Here is a 19,783-nt window from a genome sequence, read left to right as displayed (position 1 = left end):
AAACATATAAAATGTAAAATCATAGCGCCTCAAACCTTTGAACAACCTCAAGCATCTTATTAAACAATGATTTTTGTAAATATGGACAATTGCCGTAAGTGTACATGCATACAATGGTGACATTGTAAGGTGGTGTTTGAATTGGCTGAGTTTGTGTGTGATTAGTACCAGGTGAGTGGCTAAATTGATTAGCAGTTGATTTTGCTATTTGATTGGTTTCCACACAGTTTAGTTGGTTCTTTTGCCAAGCAGGGGTAACAACATTTATTCAAGCAGCTTATTTTAGCGCCAGCACGAAGCGCCAGCCAACAGAAGAGCCTCAACAAAAGAGCCGGGAGTCTAGCTGTGGGAGTCCAGCGAGGGGAGGCCTGCGCTGAGACGCTGTTCGACTAGATCCGAACCTAACAGCGCTCTGGAAGAAGCCATCTACTAGTCAGGTCTGTATCCTCCACCCCACTGCTCCTACTGTGCCTTTTGTCTTGCTTGTCCTGCTATGACTGTCTCTCACATCCCTGTTCTGTCCTCCCGTCCTCGTCCTCTGCCCTCCCTCCGCTGTTGCTCCTCCAACCCCTCTAACCTCATTTCTCTGCCTCTCCCCCCCTCCCGCACACTCTCTGGTGCACTCTGGAACTGTCACTCTTCGGCTAACAAAGCTGATTTCATCTCTGCCTTTGCCTCCCACCTCTCGCTCGATTTCCTTGCTCTCACTGAAACCTGGCTGTCCCCTGATAACACTGTTACTCCTGCTGCCCTGTCCTCTCTCTACGTCCTGTCCCATACCCCGCGTCTCACCGGACGGGGAGGTGGGATGGGTCTTCTCCTCTCTCCCTCCTTACTCTTTTCTGTCCCCTCCGATCTCACCTCCCTCTCTGTCACTACCTTTGAATTTCATGCAGTCCAACTAACCTCTCCCTGTCAACTCCTGCTCATTGTTCTGTACCACCCCCCTGGGCCTCTCACTCACTTTCTGGATGAACTCGACTATCTACTCTCCTCCTCCCCTCTCTGTCTACCCCGACTGTCCTGTTGGGTGACTTCAACATCCATCTCTCCAACCCCAGCCACTCTGCTGAATTCCTCCCTCTCCTTCACTCCTTCGACTTCTGTCTCTCTCCGTCCCCTCCTACCCACAAAGCTGGCCGTCAACTGGACCTCACCTTCTCCAGGGCCTGCTGCCCCTCCAACCTCTCTGTCACCCCCCTGGACCTCTCTGATCACTATTTCATCTCTTTTTCTCTGTCTCTCCCCCCTCTCCCTGCTCCTCCTACCCCCACTGTCACCTCTCGCCGTAACCTCCGCTCTCTCTCCCCCTCTGTCCTTGCCTCCACTGCTCTCTCTCACCTCCCTCCTATCGACTTCTTTTCACAACTCTCCGTAGACTCTGCTACCTCCACCCTCTTCTCCTCACTCACCTCCTCCCTCGACTCCCTCTGTCCCCTCACCTCCCGACCTGCTCGCCCCTCCCCTCCCCATCCCTGGCTCTCCTCTGTGCTCCGCTCGGCAAGAATCACACTGCGATCTGCTGAAAAGAAATGGAAGAGAACCAAACTCCCTGCTGCCCTAGACCTTTACCGCACTCTTCTCTCCTCCTTCTCCTCTACTCTCTCCTCTGCTAAATGTGCTTATTTCCCATCTGTAATCCAAGCCTCCACTAACAACCCACGTAAACTATTCTCTACCTTCTCCTCCCTCCTAAACCCTCCCCCCCTCCTCCTCCCTCCTCTATCTCCCCTGACGACTTTGCCTCCTTCTTCTCTTCTAAAATCTCAGATATCCGCAAACTCTTTAACACCTCTCCCTCCCCCGCACCCCCTCCTGCTCCAACCCCTACACCCACTACATCCCCTACTAACTCGCCTTCCCTCTCCACCTTCTTGCCCCTCTCAGACTCTGACCTCTCCTCCCTGCTCCAGGGTCACAAACCCACCACGTGTGCCTTGGACCCCCTCCCCACTCACCTCTTTCAAGCTGCTGCTCCTGCTCTACTCCCCTTCATCTCCTCCCTCCTCAACACCTCTCTACTTTCTGGCATCTTCCCCTCTGCCTTCAAAAAAGCCTCTATCACTCCCCTCCTCAAAAAACCTACCCTCGACCCCACCTCCCTCCAGAGCTACCGTCCTGTCTCCCTCCTACCCTTCCTCTCCAAAACCCTCGAGCGGACTGTACACCGCTAGCTCTCTGCTTTCCTGTCCAACCACTCTCTGCTTGACCCTCTCCAATCTGGCTTCCGCTCTGCTCACTCCACTGAAACCGCCCTTCTGTCTGTCACCAACTCACTTAAGTGTGCCCGAGCTGCCTCTCTCTCCTCTGTCCTAATTCTCCTCGACCTCTCTGCTGCCTTTGACACTGTTGATCACTCTATTCTACTATCATCTCTTGCTGACCTGGGGATCTCTGGCACTGCTCTGGCCTGGTTCTCCTCCTACCTCTCCAACCGCACTTACCAGGTAACCTGGCGTGGAGCAACCTCCACACCTCACCCTCTCTTAACTGGAGTCCCCCAAGGGTCAGTCTTGGGTCCTCTCCTGTTCTCTCTCTACACCCGCTCCCTGGGCCCCCGCATCGCATCCTATGGTTTCTCATACCATTTCTATGCTGATGATGCTCAGATTTTCCTCTCCTTCCCCACCTCTGACTCCACCATCTCCTCCCGTATCTCTACCTGTCTGTCTGCTATTTCCTCCTGGATGCACTCGCATCACCTCAAACTCAACCTCTCTAAATCTGACCTCCTTTTCTTTCCCTCCTCCTCCCCCTCCTCTGATCTCTCTATCTCTGTTCCTCTGGAATCTACCACACTCTCTCCCTCTTCCTCAGCTAAGAACCTTGGAGTCACCCTGGACCCCTGCCTCTCTTATTCCCAGCACATCTCCACTCTGGCACGCACTTGCAGATTCTTCCTGAGCAACATCCGAAGAATCCGACCCTTCCTCACCAACTATGCTACCCAGCTCCTGGTCCAGGCCCTGGTACTCTCCCGTCTAGACTACTGCAACTCCCTCCTGGCTGGCCTCCCTGCGTCCGCCACCCGTCCGCTCCAGCTCATCCAGAACTCTGCTGCTCGCCTGGTGTTCTCTCTACCTCGCTTCGCCCACGCTACTCCACTACTCCGCTCGCTCCACTGGCTCCCGATCACCGCTCGCATCCAGTTCAAGACTCTTGTACTAGCCTACAGATGCCTTGATCAGACTGCACCCAGCTACCTCCAGACCCTCATCTCTCCCTACACCCCCACTCGACCTCTCCGCTCCGCCTGCACTAGAAGACTGGCTCTACCTCCGCTACGCTCCCCTGCCTCCCGAGCCCGCTCCTTCTCCACCCTTGCTCCGCAGTGGTGGAACGACCTTCCTACAGATGTCAGGACTGCCCAGTCCCTGACCACATTCCGGCGCCTCATTAAGACTCACCTCTTCAAACAGCACCTGTAGAACTCCTCTGTTGTATCCTGGGACACTATCACCCTTCATTTAAATATGCTTTATTTTGCTCTTATCTGCCCCCTATTTTACTGCATTTAATCCTGTACCTCAGAATATTGTAATCTGCCAAGTGTTTAATCTGTAGTATTTTGTACTTAATCATATCCTGATGTAACTATCACTATTTAATCATATCCTGATGTAACTTTCACTATTATCTGCTGTATTATTGAATTGTGGTTTGTCACACTTGAGAATTATTGTATTTCTTGTTCTTATTGTATGACTTATATTGTAACACTTGAATGTATTTGTATTTGCTTGCGATTGTAAGTCGCCCTGGATAAGGGCGTCTGCTAAGAAATAAATAATAATAATAATAATAATGCATATATATATTGTAACAAACTGGAGGGGTACCCTGCGGGATACTCCTTTCCACGGCTTCCACCGACGAGCACAGACACGTAGAGATTGCAGGCAAGTAACTTTTATTTACAATATTCAAACACAAGAGACTCTTTAAATCACTGAATGCCCTGTACGGGACACTAACTGTCTCACTTCTTCGCCCCTCTCTATCTAGTATAGAATACCAATTCCTACAGGTCGGAGCCTGTAGAAGTCCACTCCCGAGGTAGGGTCCGCGTAGACTCTCCCTGTGGTATGAGCTTTGTATTCCACGTAATCCAACCGCTACCTCTGCTGGGGTAGTCCTGCAACACGGGTAAGTATCCACGGACTCCTCGCTCGCTGCAGTCTCTCTGACACAGAGGTAAGAACCGCACCGACTCCCTCTGCTGGAGTCTCGCTGCAGCACAGGCAAGGACAGCGCCGACTCCCTCTGCTGGAGCCTCGCTGCAACACAGGAACAGGTAAGGACAGCGCCGACTCCCTCTGCTGGAGTCTCGCTGTAACACAGGTAGCCGGTAAGTACAGCGCCGACTCCCTCTGCTGGAGTCACGCTGCAACACAGGTAACAGGTAAGTACAGCGCCGACTCCCTCTGCTGGAGTCACGCTGCAACACAGGTAACAGGTAAGTACAGCGCCGACTCCCTCTGCTGGAGTCACGCTGCAACACAGGTAACAAACACCGGGAAGACTCTTGGCTGGAGTATGTAACGGGGCCCTGAATAAGAGCTCCTGGATGAACACTCCTGTGTCCCACCTCCCGAGCAAGACGTGCCCAACGGCGTTGATGACTATATCCAGACTGTGGGGAAGAACCCCGGCAGCCAGTGTCCTGGGAGGTTCCAGAGCACCCCTGTGTAAAACGTGCTTATTTCCTGTTACAATAAACTGTGTCCTGCAAACCAAACTGTTGTTTTAGTCCGCTTCCTTTTCCTTTTATTTCTACCCGCTGCTCCTGCAGCGCGTACTCATACAATCCCTTTCCAGGTCCCGGATACTTCACACAGACACACAGACGGCCGCCGTGACGGTTCTCAACCGACACGGAAGCTGCGGAACTGCTTTACTTAACACTGAGGAGCGGCGTTCATACAAACGTTTAAATAAAACAAATTATCCTAGAAAAACAAAAGGCTACCTCACCAAGAGGGAAACCGCTCACAATTTACACAAAACAAAACTCTCGTTCACCAAACAAAAACCCGTTCGCTTTACCTTGCAAACTTTGACAACACTCTCTATTCTCTGGGTATTTTCCTGTAGGACAATCCGGCGGTGCTCCCCACGATCACCCCCGACCTGTCCTACCCTACTTCCTTATATACCCCAGGAACCCCGCCCTACCAATTAGTGCTCCGGTTCCTGGGCGCTGTTTGCTTCATTTTCTGTAGTAGCGCCGCCATTCCTTAAAGGCGACGTTACTTCTTTCTTACATATCCTCTTCCCCAGCTCCAACCTATCGGTTAGAGCGGCCCAACTAACCCCGTGTTTTCTCGACAGCCCATCCGCGTTTGCATTTTGAATCCCCTGTCTATGTTCAATCCTGAACTTATATGGCTGCAAAGCTAAAAACCAGCGGGTTACCCTAGCATTTTTCTCCTTATTCTCTTTCATGAATTTTAGGGGTGCATGATCTGTCACTAGGGTAAATTCTCTGCCTAACAGATAATATTTCAACGCCTCAATTGCCCACTTCACTGCCAAGCATTCTTTTTCAACCACGGCATATCTTCTTTCTCGTGGTAGAAGTTTTCGGCTTAAGTACCCTATGGGGTGTTCCTCCCCCTCAACTATCTGCGACAACACTGCCCCTAAACCTACTTCCGATGCATCTGTCTGTAATATGAAAGGCTGGGAAAAATCGGGTACCTTCAACACCGGGCTGTTACACAGTACCTGTTTAATAGCTTTAAAGGCTTTATCCGCCTCGGGGCTCCACTTAACACAAACCGTCTATAATATCCTGCTAACCCCAAGAAGGCTCGTACTTGTTTCTTATCTCTTGGTATCGGCCAATTTGTAATTGCCTCTACCTTGCTCGTTTGGGGTTTGACTTTACCGCCCCCTACGACAAACCCCAAGTATTGCGCTTCCTGTAAGCCCACAAAACATTTCTCCGGGTTTGCAGTTAATGCTGCTTCCCGTAAAGACTGTAATACGGCGTTCACTTTTTCAAGATGTGTCTCCCACGAATCGGTGTATATCACAATGTCATCGATGTAAGCCGAAGCATACTGTGCATGAGGTCTTAATATGATGTCCATAAGCCGTTGGAAGGTGGTGGGTGCGCCATGCAATCCAAATGGCATTACCTTATATTGGAATAGTCCTAGGGGTGTGGCAAATGCAGTTTTTTCCCTAGACTTAGGGCTGAGGGGAATTTGCCAATACCCCTTTGTGAGGTCTAACGTGGTTAAGTACTTCGCCGAACCTAACCTTTCAATTAACTCATCGACTCTAGGCATAGGATATGAATCAAATTTCGATACCTGGTTGAGCTGGCGAAAGTCATTACAAAACCGCCAAGTTCCATTGGGTTTGGCCACCATCACAATTGGACTGTTCCACGGACTCGAGGACTCCTCGATGACGTCCAGCCTTTTCATCGCTTCGACCTCGCGAACGACTTCGTTCCGTTGGGCCTCCGGGATCCTATAGGACCTAACCCGGACACACACCCCCGGGGGTGTGTGGACCTCATGTTGGATAACCGTTGTTCTTCCTGGCATGGAAGAAAACACATCGTGGTTAGCTTTCACACATCGCTGTACCTCCTGGATTTGTTGGGGAGTAAGGGAGGGACCTATGTTAACTGATCTCCCTTCCAGTCCCTTCCCGTCTTTTCCCAAGGCCACCAACGCGACCAACTCCTCCCGATCTACCCACGGTTTGAGAAGGTTAATGTGGTACACTTGTTCTTTCTTTCGTTTATCCGTCTGCCTTACTTTATAATTAACTTCTCCTACTGGAGCTATTATTTCATATGGGCCTTGCCACTTAGTGAACAGTTTACTCTCTGGCGTTGGTACTAATACCATAACCCGGTCTCCGGGTGAAAATTTCCGGCGTACTGCCGACCTGTTATACTGACCTGCTTGTCGGGCCTGTGCTTCCTCCATATGGGCCTTTACTATGGGTGTTATTTTTGCAATTCGATCTCGAACCTGTAGGATATAATCTACCACATTACGTCCTGACGAAGTTTGAGCTTCCCACGTTTCCTTAGCTATATCCAGGATGCCCCTGGGCTGTCTCCCATATAATAATTCAAACGGAGAAAACCCGGTTGAGGACTGTGGTACCTCCCGAACAGCAAACATCAAATAGGGCAATAGGAGGTCCCAGTCCCTCCCGTCTTTGGAGGCCACTTTCCTTAGCATCGACTTCAGGGTCTTATTAAACCTCTCCACAAGTCCATCCGTTTGAGGATGGTACACTGACGTTCTAATGGGGTTAACCTTAAGGGTAGTACAGAAATCTCTCATCAACTGGCTCATAAAAGGAGTACACTGGTCCGTCAACACCTCCTTCGGGATACCTACTCGAGAGAACAAGTGTATTAATTCCTTAGAAATAGTTTTAGATGCCGTGTTTCGTAAAGGAATGGCTTCTGGATATCTAGTAGCGTAGTCTAATATAACTAGGATATATTCATGACCCCTAGCTGACTTATTCAAGGGCCCCACCAAATCCATCGCTATTCTTTCAAACGGGACTTCAATAATCGGGAGGGGTTGTAACGGTGCTCGGAAACCTGGATTTGGACTCGCTAACTGACATTCTGGGCAGGACCTACAGTATCGATCCACTGCCTTTCTAATGCCTAACCAATAGAACCTTCTCAATATTCGTTGCAGGGTTTTTTCAGATCCTAAATGTCCCCCAAACAGATGTGAATGGGCCAAATATAACACCTGAGATTGGAAAGCCTGCGGAACCAACAACTGTTCTACTGGTTCTTGATTAAGCTGAGTACAGCGATACAGTAGATCATTTTTTATTATAAAATGCTCAAGCGGGTTAATCACAGTATTTTCAACCCTGCTGCCATTTATCGACACCACCTTTTTCCTAACATTTACTAGCGTGGGGTCTTGTTCCTGTTCTCTCGCAAAACTTTCACTGGGAAGTTGGAGACACTCCTCCCAAGAACCTTCCCTTGGGTTGTCTATGACCACTTCCCCCGATTCTGCAAGTATTTCTGCCTCATTGCATTGAGTAGATACCCCCTTGCTATTGCGTTTTGTCAAGACTCCGACTAAACTCTGTATCCTAGTGTCACGTTCCTGTCTCCGCTGTCGGCGGGACTTCCTTTCTTTTACACAATGACTCTCAATAAATAGGTCCGGGTCTGTAAATGGAAAAATAGCCTGGGGGCTCTCTGAAGGCTTACTTTCCTCCTCCATAGTTATTCTAGGCTTGGCCAATTGCCTATTAAATTTCACCAAGGTGTCAAACCCCGGAATATTTCTACCAAGAATTACTTGGTGGGGAAGATGGGGGACTACTCCAACCCGTAAGTCTACGATCTGAGACCCAACTTCAATAGTAACTACGGCCGTTGGATAGTGCTTAACATCCCCATGAATACAAGTAATCCCTGTTTTAAATTCCTGATCTAATGCGCGATCTAATAATAAATCGGGCGTAATTAACGTAATTGCACTTCCCGAATCAGCGAGAGCCTCCGCCCTTTTCCCATTAACCGACACCAAAACCAAATAAGGGTATGCCCCGACAGGGTGACGTGGAACAATAATGTTTCCACAGAATGAGCTCTCTGCAATACTGGGTTTAATAACATTACACTCCATCCTTTCCTCATTCCTGCAGTATTTGGCAATATGGCCCAACTGATTGCATTTAAAACACCTATAGTTTCCATAACCCGGGGTCTCAGCCCTTACCCCCTTGTCCGTCCCCAGTCCCTTCACGGCCTCTGACCGCTCTTCACCCCTTTCCGGCATCGCCGGTCGCTTACCCGAACCCAAGTTCGATCGAAGCTTCCACGTGGGTGGTCTCGTGGTCCTCACCGCTGGGTTCTGGGGCTGACGGGAGAGTTCTTCTGCGGCTAACTGCCGCTCCACGAGGTCGACAAACTCATTAATGGACCGAGGGTCTCCTTGGCCGACCCACTTCCTTAATGGGGCCGGTAATGACCGTAGATACCGGTCCATAACGAGGATCTCAATAACCTTTTCAGCATTATTGATCTCTGGCTTGAGCCACCTAGTGGCTAAGTGAATCAGGTCATACATCTGTGACCTGGGTGGAATTCCCGGCACATAGCCCCAGGCATGATATTTCTGGGCCCGCACAGCTGAGGTCACCCCTTCCCGAGCAAGGATCTCCGCTTTCAGATGTGGATAACTCTCAGCTTCCTGCGGGGCCAGATCATGGTATGCCTTTTGGGCCTCTCCAACTAAAAATGGTGCCAAGATTCCCGCCCATTTTTCTGATGGCCATCCCTCCCGGGTGGCGGTGCGTTCAAACGCCAGTAAAAATGCCTCCACATCATCCTCCCGCGTCATCTTCTGCAAGACGTGGGAGGGTCGAATTGAAGTCACCGGTGGTAGGGTTGCCGACTGTTCCATACGCCCTTTTAACACGTCTACCTCTTGCCGGGTTACCTCCAACTGTTGGGCGTGCAGCCGGTTGGTTTCCTGCTGTACTTGAATAGCAGACTGGTGTAGCTCCTGCATTTTCGTGTTAGTGTCGTATTGTACGGCTGTTGCATGTAACAGCGCACGAAGTAGTGCGTCGGTGTTCTCCATCTTGTTACGTTCTCGTGGGTCCGACTGAAGTGTGTTTTCAGTCGTTAGGATCCCACCGCTGCCACCATATGTAACAAACTGGAGGGGTACCCTGCGGGATACTCCTTTCCACGGCTTCCACCGACGAGCACAGACACGTAGAGATTGCAGGCAAGTAACTTTTATTTACAATATTCAAACACAAGAGACTCTTTAAATCACTGAATGCCCTGTACGGGACACTAACTGTCTCACTTCTTCGCCCCTCTCTATCTAGTATAGAATACCAATTCCTACAGGTCGGAGCCTGTAGAAGTCCACTCCCGAGGAAGGGTCCGCGTAGACTCTCCCTGTGGTATGAGCTTTGTATTCCACGTAGTCCAACCGCTACCTCTGCTGGGGTAGTCCTGCAACACGGGTAAGTATCCACGGACTCCTCGCTCGCTGCAGTCTCTCTGACACAGAGGTAAGAACCGCACCGACTCCCTCTGCTGGAGTCTCGCTGCAGCACAGGCAAGGACAGCGCCGACTCCCTCTGCTGGAGCCTCGCTGCAACACAGGAACAGGTAAGGACAGCGCCGACTCCCTCTGCTGGAGTCTCGCTGTAACACAGGTAGCCGGTAAGTACAGCGCCGACTCCCTCTGCTGGAGTCACGCTGCAACACAGGTAACAGGTAAGTACAGCGCCGACTCCCTCTGCTGGAGTCACGCTGCAACACAGGTAACAGGTAAGTACAGCGCCGACTCCCTCTGCTGGAGTCACGCTGCAACACAGGTAACAAACACCGGGAAGACTCTTGGCTGGAGTATGTAACGGGGCCCTGAATAAGAGCTCCTGGATGAACACTCCTGTGTCCCACCTCCCGAGCAAGACGTGCCCAACGGCGTTGATGACTATATCCAGACTGTGGGGAAGAACCCCGGCAGCCAGTGTCCTGGGAGGTTCCAGAGCACCCCTGTGTAAAACGTGCTTATTTCCTGTTACAATAAACTGTGTCCTGCAAACCAAACTGTTGTTTTAGTCCGCTTCCTTTTCCTTTTATTTCTACCCGCTGCTCCTGCAGCGCGTACTCATACAATCCCTTTCCAGGTCCCGGATACTTCACACAGACACACAGACGGCCGCCGTGACGGTTCTCAACCGACACGGAAGCTGCGGAACTGTTTTACTTAACACTGACGAGCGGCGTTCATCCAAACGTTTAAATAAAACAAATTATCCTAGAAAAACAAAAGGCTACCTCACCAAGAGGAAAAACGCTCACAATTTACACAAAACAAAACTCTCGTTCACAAACAAAAACCCGTTCGCTTTACCTTGCAAACTTTGACAACACTCTCTATTCTCTGGGTATTTTCCTGTAGGACAATCCGGCGGTGCTCCCCACGATCACCCCCGACCTGTCCTACCCTACTTCCTTATATACCCCAGGAACCCCGCCCTACCAATTAGTGCTCCGGTTCCTGGGCGCTGTTTGCTTCATTTTCTGTAGTAGCGCCGCCATTCCTTAAAGGCGACGTTACTTCTTTCTTACAATATATATATTGTAAGACAGCAGGGAGGGGGGTTAAAATCCTCCCTGTGTAAGATATGTGCGCAGGCACCTTTTTGTGAGTTTGCTTAATTGTTACTTTGATTTGTTAATTGTTTTATTATTAATCATCCCCTGCACCTGGTGCTTATTATTAAATTAGAGCCAGGTGCAGGGTATAAAAGAGAGGCAGTCAGTTTGCTCGGGGCTGCTGAAGGAGAGACATAGGAAGGTGTGTGCTGTGTCCCAGCAGTCGTCAGGTAAAAAGTGTGCTGTATTAAACCTGTGTGGTTGTTGTTTATTGTTTGGTGGGGAAACATCCTAGCTGTCCAACTTGTAGTCAGGGTGTTCTTGTGTGTTAGTTAGTGCTCGTAAAGAGCCAGGTGTTTATTTTGTGTTTATTTTATTGTGTTTATTAAAAATAGCATGTCAGCGCAGAAAAATCAATTTCTTGTGTGCTGGGTCAATTTTTAAAGGGGCAAGAACCGTGTGTGGTGCTGGACAGTTCACATTATTATATATATATATATATATATATATATATATATATATATATATATATATATATATACACCATAAACATATATGTCTGTGACCCCTTTTTTAAACGACAAAACACTCCAAGTTTTACTGTGATTACTGTGAAAACTTTCTTTTTTCATTAAGTGTCTTATGTAAAAAATACTAAGACTTTAATGTTGTCTGCACAAAGCATAAATTAACATAAGCATTTATAAAAGTTGGATATCCCACTATCCCCTGATTACATAAATAACATATTAAACACTGATTTTTGTACATATCTTCTAAAAGACATGCCATAAGTTTATAGGCATATATATATATATATATATATATATATATATATATATATATATATAATTTATTTCTTAGCAGACACCCTTATCAATTTTTACAAGATATCACATTATACAGATATCACATTATTTTACATACAATTACCCATTCATACAGTTGGGTTTTTACTGGAGCAATCTAGGTAAAGTACCTTGCTCAAGGGTACAATAGCAGTGCCCCCACCGGGAATTGAACCCACGACCCGCCGGTCGAGAATCCAGAGCCCTAACCACTCCTCCACACTGCTGCCCTGAATAAATATTCAATTAGCATATCAGTCTTGTAACCATCATAAAATCCACAGCCCCCTCATTATATATTCATAAATGCACAAATCCAAGCCCCCTCATTATATATTCATAAATTCATAATTCCACACCCCTCATTATATATTCATATATTCACACATATAAGGTCAAAAAAAGGTCAAAGGGGTCATTAATCAAACTTTTGACATAAGCTATAGTAATATTACTACTTACACGTGTTTAGCCCTTTGCGGTCCATTGTCGGACTGGGTCCGACATTGCAATTATTCCTCTCAGGTCCTTTGTCGGACTGGGTCCGACATCATTATAGCAACGCAATAAACGGGTTTCTAGTTGTTTTTTCTCCGGAAAAAGCTGACAAAACCATTCAATTACTGAGTGGTAGCGACAGGAGCCGAGACAAGTCGAAAAAAAAAAAAAAGGCGTATCTCATGAATAGTCATACATATGGCCCTGGTATCAGATAACGGGGCGGTCATGTAAACAAGCTGGCTAAGTGCGTCAGCGCACAGAGACTATCATGGACATTTGCAGAGCTTTTTTCAGATGTTATAGTAATAAAATAATGACTTTGATCGCAATATTGTGGAGTTTGGTGATAAAACGAGTGATCCAGAGATGATTGATCAGTATGTACAACTATTATTTTTATTATTATTTATTTCTTACATAGGTGAAAGGGTGGGGCTGGGCTGGAGATGCCTAGTGAGTGCTTTGTTGATATGCAGGGCCATTTAAACCCGTTTGACTGTGAAAAAAAATACTTTTAAACAGCGCGTCTAAAATTAACTGCGCATGTGAAAATTAATTAGACCTGGCGTGCCTGACGCTCATTTAATAAATGGACCGCAAAGGGTTAGAGCTGTTCTCCTACTGTACATTCTATTTTTTTTCAAACGCCCCCCCCCCCACACTATCTGATCACCAAGTTACACATCAATGTTTGTTTGAGAAACAGAGCGTCTTAACTAACAGCAGACACAAATGACCAAATCAGTATACTGTATTTAGAAGCATTTTTGCTTACCAATGCCAAAAAACATTATCCCTCAAAGCTTTGAAACATATCTGCATCACGGCAGCACATTGTTCTTGAAGCATCACATCTCTCATTCATGTACTGAAGAGCTTGGAAACAGACACTAATTGGCTGTGAACATGAGCACTCAGACTCTGATCCAATCAGAAAGCATCTCTTTTGTTTCTATTACATATACACATGAATTTTATATGGTAAGCGCTACCTTCTTATACTACAAAACAAACGCTCAAGTTGTGATAAAAAAAAATAAAAAATTCATCACATTTTTAATTGATTCTAAGAAATGGGATAAAATTGAAAATTCCGCGGGCGGAGGCTAATTTCGTGATGTTTTCCGTGATCGTGGAAGCCTGGAGGGACTATCATGTGTCTCAGAAAGGTGATTTACTGAACTGATAATCAGGGGGTTCAAAGGGATACTTACAGTTGGGACGGAAACCATCTTCCATGCTGTTCCTTCTACTGATAGGCAGCTTGGATTCCTCTGGCTCTTTCTCCAGCTCCTCCTCCTTCCTCAACTTCATCCCCTCTTCTCTCCTCCACTGTTCATCATATTTCAGTTTCCTCCCTTCTTCCTCTGGCACTGCCTCCTCTATTGCTTCTGATACTGTGTGCAATTCTGTCCCAATGGCAGCCCCTCCTCTCATTGCTACTGTCACTGCACCAATCACTGCCCTGTGTGCTGCTCCCTTGCCATGGCTTTTCTTGCTGCGTGGATCACTGCCCCTAGTCTGGTCTCTTCTCTGATTGCTCTGGTTACTGTGTGTAATACTGTCCCTACCTCAGCCCCTCCTCTCATTGCTCATGATACTGCTCTGGTTACTGCCTCTAGTTCTGCCCTGTTGCTTCAGCTGGCTTCATCTTTTGAGATTTTGTTTTTAGAAACTTATTGGATCTCTCTGCTTCTGTTCCGATGATGGTTTCCAGTAGTGCTGCCTGACTTCCTCCACCTCTCTCCTGTGTTTCTCCTCATACTCTACCCTCTCTCTCCCCCTCCTTCCTGCACTCCTTCTTCTCTCGCACCACCCTCTCTCTCCTCTTTCCTTCTCCTCAGCTCTCCCTCCAGTTTGATCCTGTGATTCTCTTCCTGTTCTCTCCTCAGCTCCCTGATCTTCTCTTGTTTCTGGATTTCCCATCTCATCTTCGATTCTAGGTTCTCCAGTTCTTGTAGGTGCATTTTCCTCAGTTTATCTTCCTCCTACTTCAATATCTCATCTGCTCTTTGTCTGATCTTTGCTTCCGCCTCCGGGTACATATCACTGGTGTAGTAGCTGCCTTTGTTTCTCTTCACCATGTTGTATATCTTGTCCAGGAGCTGTGTGACCTGAGTGCCATCACTCCGGTCCTCATTCTTGAGAACATGATACCTGTTCCCACATTTCTCAACAAGCTGCTGGAGCTCCTTGCTGCCTGTCTCAATGTGATCTTCAATGGTCTTGCCTGTCACTGATTATCTCCTGGATTGTCTCCATTGCTCTGCTCTCTTCCTCTGTGAATCGGCCCACCACCGGTATCACCAGGAGGAAAGCATGGGGTCCTGGGGCATACAGAGACTTGCAGCTGCTAATCTGGAGTTTGTCCGAGAGGAGAGCTCTGGAGTGTCTCCCTGCAGCCACTTGTCCTTTTCTCTTCTCACACTCCTGCAGAGGAGGAGGAGCTGGCTTCAGATCTAAACTCCTCTCTACCTAGGATGGTGATTCCTGCTGCACTCTTCTCAGCCCCAGTATTCCCAAGCAGCACCATCCTCAGCCCCTCAGACAGACTGGGAGGTACTTGGGAATCTGCACTGGGAGGAGGCTCTCCAGAAACTGGAACCAAAATAGAAGATCAACATTATTGATTAAGAACTTTCCGTGTCATTTGTGAAAACTGTCCTTGAGCTTTCTAATATCAGATGTGCATGCAAGATTCTACAATATTGAAAAACATACTTCATACAGTATACAGGGTGTGTTTATAAAGTCCTCGTGCAACTTGAATAACTTTGGATGTACACATGATAGAAGCAAACGGTAAATGGTATTTGAAAGCAGAATTCATAACATTTTGTTAATGTTGTTTTTAAAGTGTTCCTATGAAGGTATTGTCAGATTTGCACATTCTCTCTCTCTCTCTCTCTCTCTCTCTCTCTCTCTCTCTCTCTCTCTCTCTATACTCTAAGCACACTCTTAAACTCAGGGGGCACGTTTAGGAGGACATAAAGATGTTTTGGACTCCTGTAAGTGGCTCGTTCGTGCACTGGGCTTGCAACGTATCCAGATGACTATTAATAATCAAGAAATTCACACAGACTCATTCAATTTGAAGTTTTAATGAATCAGAGTAGTATTAGTACCCCTTTGTTTTATTAAATGCTTAAAATGGATTGAGTAATTACAGACTACGTCGAGTCCCAGCTGACAGGCAACCTCGGAGGTCCAGTGCCTTAACAGGTATGATAGCATAAATACTGCAAATCATTTATGGTTACAACATGTTTTGCCCTAAGGCTATGCATGCATGCATGGAGCTAAAAACGTCCCAGCTAAATCCTAGAGTATCCAATATATCCCTCTCTTAGACTAAAACTTAAGTCAAATACCATATAACGATGCATCAATATAAAAGAGATATAGATTCAAAATAGTTCTTACCTTCCGATATATATATGGAAGTGTAGAATATAATGTAAGGACAGGAACTGTCTTCAAAGGCAAAGACTTCTGAATACGACACCAACAGCAATCAGCTGATCAGAGATCTTCAGAGCATGGATCACACAACTTGTAGTTAACAAGTTGAGTGACACTTGACTAAGATTTGACCTTGATTTTCATAGAGTTTTTGTTTCGCTTTTTACGTCAAAAGTCATAAATAAATTTAAAAATGAATCAGCATTAACAACTCCTGTCCTTCAAGTTAATAATATTTTCAAAACATCCGGTAACTCCTTCCATAAGATTAATTAGCCATCATCCCCTAGTCCACCTTGCCTACATCTCCGAAATATGTAAGGTGAACTTTTGAACTGATGTTATTCTTTCTTGGTACCAGGGAGTTCCTGAACACAGCATGCATGTGAATACAGTGCAAGCATATGAAGAATACATATAGAAAGATGTGTTTAATACATAACACCTACTTTGGTTTAATTATTCCAATCTTGGGTTAAAAAATATATTTTAACATCAAAAGACATCCTTCTTAGTAGGTTGGCTTTATTACATGTATAGATGTGGTTTAACAATTAACTAAAACATATTCGATAGGGGCTGGTAGAAGATATATAGCAAATTATATATCCAATTATTCTCACTTAAATCCAGTCTATCAAGAACATAGTAAAAATATTATAACAGTCCCATTTTAGCCATTCAATGCTTTAAACTAAACAAAAGAAAGTTTACAAACGAGAGGAGACCATTCAGCCCATCTTGCTCGTTTGGTTGTTAGTAGCTTATTGATCCCAGAATCTCATCAAGCAGCTTCTTGAAGGATCCCAGGGTGTCAGCTTCAACAACATTACTGGGGAGTTGGTTCCAGACCCTCACAATTCTCTGTGTAAAAAAGTGCCTCCTATTTTCTGTTCTGAATGCCCCTTTATCTAATTTCCATTTGTGACCCCTGGTCCTTGTTTCGAATTTCAGGTCAAAGAAGTCGCCTGGGTCAGCATTGTCTATACCTTTTAGAATTTTGAATGCTTGAATCAGATCACCGCGTAGTCTTCTTTGTTCAAGACTGAATAGATTCAATTATTTTAGCCTGTCTACATACGACATGCCTTTTAAACCTGGGATCATTTTGGTTGCTCTTCTTTGCACTCTTTCTAGAGCAGCAATACTTGTTTTGTGTTTAGCGTTCATCCACCCTGTTTGTTAGTGTATATTTGTTTAGTTTGTTTATTTTGGCCTCAAGGGCCGTGTGCTGTTTTCTGTTTAAACCTTTTTATTTTACAATAAACGCATTAAGTGCCGCAGCGTCTCAGTTTCACCTTCCACTACTGTCTGTCTGTGTTTCTTTCTGGCCTGACTTCACCCCTACAGCCAGCCTGTTCACAAAGAGACATCTATCTCTGCCACATACACCTTTCACTCAAAAAATTGTGATTGCACCTTGTACAAAGGAAGACTTTAGATTAATTCGTGACAGTATCAATATAATATGAAATGCCTTTACTTGTCAGGATCCCCAAATGATTTAATATGATCCGAAAAACAAGTGAAAACAACAGTACCGGTTGAAGTTGAAGAAAATTAAAAAGACAAATTGTAATCTAAACATGTTGCGTCTCTGTTGTAGGTCACATGGTCACTTACTATGACGTGTTTGGTACTGCATGTCTCCATACCCTTGCTTATGAAAGACAAATGTTTTTACATTTATAAATGCCCTGTGTGTATATCATCCCTGGTCCACAGCGACCCCTATAGAAAACAGCAAGTCGTGCAGTTTACGTGTGAGTCGTCATGGCAGGAAAAAGAAAGACTCTGCTGTTCCCCCAAGTGCGAAGTGGTTTACTGTTATTGATTTAGCAAATGCATTTTTTAGCATCCCCGTTGCAAGGGACTCACAGTTTTGGTTTGCTTTCACCTTTATGGGGAAACGGCCGCAAGGGTTCACCGAGTCACTAGCTGTCTTTTCTGCCGCTTTGGCGCAGAATCTGGAAGGTTTTGTTCCCCCTGGTGGAAGCAAGCTCATACAGTATGTGGATGATTTGCTTTTATGTTCTGAAACTCAGCACGCATGCGAAACTGATACAAGAGCTCTTTTAGAGTACTTAGCTCGTAATGGCCATAAGGTATCAAAAAAAAATAATAATAATAAAAAAAAGCTGCAGCTCGTGTCACCATCTGTAAAATACTTGGGACACGATATTACACCGGAAGGCAGGAAATTGGGCTTGGAGCGTGTCACTGCAATTCTGACACTGCACCAGCCTGCCACAAAAAAACACATGATGACATTGCTAGGTATGGCTGGCTACTGTAGAGCTTGGATTCCAGATTATGCTGCAGTAACACAGCCCCTAGCTGACTTGATACATGGCCATAAGATGACTATGAAAGACACAATTGACTGGACTCCTGACAGACTAACTGCCCTCAGAAAAAAAAACTTAAACAACTCTTGTCCTCTCTGCCCTGTCTTGGGTTACCCAATCACTCTAAACCTTTTAACCTGTTTGTTATACATTACCAGAATGTATTAATGACCATGTCACATGTTGTGCTAAAACGCTGTACTGTGCTTAACCCTGCTACACTTCTTCCTACAGAAGCCGATGGAGAGCCTCACGATTGCACTGCCTTAGTGGAACAGGTCTGCAAGCCACGACCCGATCTTACTGATGTGCCCCTATTGAACGCTGCTGTATGTAAATGCCAGGCACACACTATCGCTTCTGATCCTGTCTCTCAAGGGAATGCTGTTGCAGATGCTGCTGCTAAAGCAGTGGCCGCATCAACTCAGGCCCCTGTGCTCCAAATGGTGTCATTACCTGCCTTAACTGAATCTGTATTTTCTTTACAGGACATAGCTGACTTATAACACAGTGTGGGACCTGCCGAGATAGCTCTTGGAAAAACAAATGCTCTTATGATTCTACTCATTATGTAGCTAAGTTGGCACACGGCCAAGACCATGTGTCAAAAGGAGGGGCGATGAATGTTTGGTTTGTACAATGAATGTACAATTTTTGGTTTGCTCCAGGTTTTTCTACATATGCTAACCAATTTTGTGCTAAATGTGTGATTTGTATGACCAACAATGTAGGCCACAGCACGCCCATGTCCCTATCAGCTCATCCGAGGCCTGAGGGCCCCTTCGAACATGTCATGATGGATTTTATTGAATTAAAACCTTGCCAAGGTCACAAGTACTGCCTTGTGATAATTGACGTTTTTTCTAAATGGACTGAAGCATTCCCCTGCAGACATGCCACAGCTATGGCAGTAGCAAAACGCCTGATGAGAGAGATTATACCCCGATGGGGTCTGCCATCTAAATTGACATCTGACAATGGTTCTCATTTTGTGAACAGTGTGGTACAGAACATTTCTGAAAGCCTACAAATTGATTTACGCACACACTGTAGCTACCACCCCGCAAGCGGAGGCTTGGTGGAGAGAGCGAACCAAACAATAAAAACTAAACTAACTAAGCTCATGGCTGAAACAGGGCTCTCCTGGGTTACAGTATTGCCATTGGCCCTGATGTACATGCGCAGACGTACGCACAGTACTACAGGGCTAGCACCCCATGAAGTATTAATGGGACGCCCAATGCGGATGCTGAACACACCTTTTCCTCAAAATAGGCTCACCCTAATGGGATGTGAGGATGAAATGGTAAAATATTGTGCTGCTCTTAACAATGTTCTGAAGTCTATTTTTCCCAGGGTAAAAGCCGCCCTACCCGAACCGAAGGAAGGGGCGCTCCACAAGCTCCTGCCAGGGGACTGGGTGATCATCAAAGACCTCCGCCGGAAGCATTGGCATCAGCAACGCTGGACAGGTCCGT

Source organism: Acipenser ruthenus, chromosome 47, assembly GCF_902713425.1.
Source record: "Acipenser ruthenus chromosome 47, fAciRut3.2 maternal haplotype, whole genome shotgun sequence".
Lineage (NCBI taxonomy): Eukaryota > Metazoa > Chordata > Actinopteri > Acipenseriformes > Acipenseridae > Acipenser > Acipenser ruthenus.
Note: the sequence above shows the minus strand (reverse complement) of the source record.